This window comes from Culex quinquefasciatus, chromosome 1 (genome assembly GCF_015732765.1).
Source record: "Culex quinquefasciatus strain JHB chromosome 1, VPISU_Cqui_1.0_pri_paternal, whole genome shotgun sequence".
In the NCBI taxonomy this organism is placed as follows: domain Eukaryota; kingdom Metazoa; phylum Arthropoda; class Insecta; order Diptera; family Culicidae; genus Culex; species Culex quinquefasciatus.
In genome coordinates, this window is record NC_051861.1 from 77838554 (window position 1) to 77842277 (window position 3724).

The window sequence follows — 3724 nt, forward strand, 5'->3', positions numbered from 1 at the left end:
GGCACGGTTGTCAAAAAAGGTGAGCCCTGGTTACACTTGGAGGAAGAGACGTTACGAACCGTTACCGAGCATGTCGTACACTCACAATCAGAAGCTATCAGAAGTACCCCTCAAAATGGGTTCTGTCTACACTCAAAGTAAAAAGTGCCCGGTCGGAAATGGCGGGCACAATTGGGTCCTAAAATGAAGCTCAGATTGCTGATACCCAGTCACGGATATTTCTAGCAGAGCTTGTTCTGCTAGAATCCTGCTGGAATGATTCTAGCAGGCTTGTCATAATGCTGTAAGAATTTTGCTAGAATATTCTGACAGAGCAAAATCTGTCAAAAATGACGCCATTTTCGCTGAACCGCTTTGTGGCGAATGTGATTGCCACCAAAATATTCTCTGCAGCGGACTTGTTCGCACACGTTCACTTTGTTTTTTTTTCGGAGAAATAAGATGGCTCGTCGAAGCCTTTCCGTTGACCATCCATCTTTCCGGAGCATGGTAAGAATTTTTTTAATAGAATTAATTGTACTTTCAAGGAATAACCCTTCTCCGAACATTTTCCTCAACAGATTTTGGAAACAGTTGTGTTGACGGTGAATATTAGGAAAGCATCTCCGGAAAACGATGCCTTCCGGAAAACCGGGAAGCCGGAACCATTAACAAAATTCTACATCGTAGCAGATGACGCAGAAACCATCTGTGGCCACTGGCCAGGGTTTAGTGTGTAGTGTTTTGAAATTATTATTGTGAAAGCAGACAAAAATCGAAACACGAGCGCAACCTGTCAAAGCCTGTTGCGCCACAGACTGATGTACACGCTTACGATAAACCGCTCCATTTTTGTATGGCGCAACAGATTGTTTTGCGCAACAGAAGAGATGCGCACTTCGGTTTGGTGGAAGCTGCATAATAGTGTATAAGAAATACTGATTAACTCAAGATTTACTAGATGTGTGATAATGAGATGTGATTTATAAATATTTGTGGAAAATAAAGTTAACTAAAACCGCGGTTGATTTTGCTAGGATGCAATCTAGCAAAATTAAAAAAACTAATCTTTTTGACTAATATTATGCAAACAAAATTCTTATAAATTCTAGCAGGATTCTAACAGAAATTCTTGTCATTTCTTTCTAACAAAATTCTTACACAATTCTAGCAGGAGGCCTGTCAGAATAGTTCTAGCAAGATTCTAGCAGGATTCTTGCAGAACCGGTTGATTTCGCCGGCTCCTGCTAGAACCGGTTATTGCATTTGAGCTAGAATTCTCAAAGAATTCTTGAGAAAATCTGGCAGGATGATGGCAGCGTTCTAGTAAGAATAATTTCGCTCTGTAAGAACTCTGTAAGAATTCTCTGAGAACGCCGTGACTGGGTATTATAGAGCTATCTAAGCGCGATCTCACACACACTAGCACACCATTTGTTTTGCTGGCTGGTACAAAATTTAACCTCACTTTTTTTCGTGTACGTACACGCAATACATGCGCACGTAGATAACTCTATTGTTTACAGCGATAAAGCTTATTTTTCTGAGTAAAATGACCCTTTGTACGACCACAAAGAGTTTAAAATTGATTTTTAAATCAATTAGAAAAACTCGCAGTTATCTGACAGAAAGCTCCTATTGACAGTCACCAAGGGGACCATAGTTGATCCACCGAAATATATCTTGTCAAAAACTTGCATTAACAAAAAGTGATCAGAATGAGCGAATCGTTTATTGTTGTACATAAAATTTACATAGGGCTTTAGTACCAATTGGGTACTAAAGTCCTATGTCAATTTTTATGTACAACAGTAAAAAACACGATTAAAAACCATTTCTGATCACTTTTTTTCATTTTAATGCAATTTTTTTTTGACAAGACAACATTTTTTCGATGGATCAACTATGGTCCCCTTGGAACGAGCTGTCAAGTAGGAGCTTTTCTGTCAAGAAGGACCGCGAGGTTAATTTTTCAAAATTGATTTAAAAATCCATTTTAAACTCTTTGTGCTCGTACAATGGGTCATTGTACTCAGAAAAATAAGATTTATCGCTGTAAACTAGGCTGTAAACAATAATATCAGCAATCTAAGCTTCATTTTAGGACCCAATTCTGGCGTTCGTCTGGGGGCTTGCGCCAGCCATCTGGCAGAATTTCACCCAGATTTACCCCAGATTTCTGCAATGATTTCTGGCGAATATGACACAAACCGGTCGTGCACGGTTCAACCGATTGAACCGGTTGATTTTTGTGCCAGACAGCTGGCAGAACTTTCGCCCGATTTTCGCCAGATTCATCTGGCGTTACGCAAAACTTGTCTAGGATAAGTGTGCCAAGCTCGGTTCAAACAAACTTTAAATGAAAGTTGATGTTCGAATTCATCAAATAACACAGTTTTGACATTCATAATGCGAACTTCTATCAAAATAATTGATAAAACAACACTTTTTGAGCTATCAGGTTGTATGGAGTTCCACCTATGTGCAAAAAGCCAACAATTGGGTGTAAAAATGAAACATAGATTACTAATACAGGGTTGTTACGGGAAAGTCGAAAAAAAATCCGCGCCAAATCCGCGCCGACCGAAACCTCAATCCGCGCAAAATCCGCGCCATGTAAAAAAAAATCGCGACCTGCATTCAAGAAATGTTATTTGCAAAGAAAAAAACTAATACAGAAAGTATTTGATAAAAAAAAATGAAACTCGTTTTATGTTTGAAAGAATGAAAGCAAAAATCTTTTTTAAAAATACCTCAAAAGACATCAAGACAAGTGTCACAAAAATCTTTTGCAAATCAGAGGGACACTTCAATAACTTTGACCAATATAAACAAAATAGAAAATTATAAACCAATATAAACAAAATTGAAAAATCTAATAAATGAAATTTAACTTAAAAATATAAGCTCAAAAACCCAAATCTATAATTTTAATATGATTAAATTTTAAATTTCAAAATTCAAAATTCAAAATCTATGAATTTTAATACAGATTGTATTCCAAATTTCACTAAAATTTCATTCCGAAGAATGAAGAATTTAAGAATTTAAGGATTAAAGAATTTAAGAATTTAGGAGTTTAAGAATTTAAGAATTTAAGAATTTAAGAATTTAAGAATTTAAGAATTTAAGAATTTAAGAATTTAAGAATTTAAGAATTTAAGAATTTAAGAATTTAAGAATTTAAGAATTTAAGAATTTAAGAATTTAAGAATTTAAGAATTTAAGAATTTAAGAATTTAAGAATTTAAGAATTTAAGAATTTAAGAATTTAACTTAAGAATTTAAGAATTTAAGAATTTAAGAATTTAAGAATTTAAGAATTTAAGAATTTAAGAATTTAAGAATTTAAGAATTTAAGAATTTAAGAATTTAAGAATTTAAGAATTTAAGAATTTAAGAATTTAAGAATTTAAGAATTTAAGAATTTAAGAATTAAGAATTTAAGAATTTAAGAATTTAAGAATTTAAGAATTAAGAATTTAAGAATTTAAGAATTTAAGAATTTAAGAATTTAAGAATTTAAGAATTTAAGAATTTAAGAATTTAAGAATTTAAGAATTTAAGAATTTAAGAATTTAAGAATTTAAGAATTTAAGAATTTAAGATTTAAGAATTTAAGAATTTAAAATTTAAGAATTTAAGAATTTAAGAATTTAAGAATTTAAGAATTTAAGAATTTAAGAATTTAAGAATTTAAGAATTTAAGAATTTAAGAATTTAAGAATTTAAGAATTTAAGAATT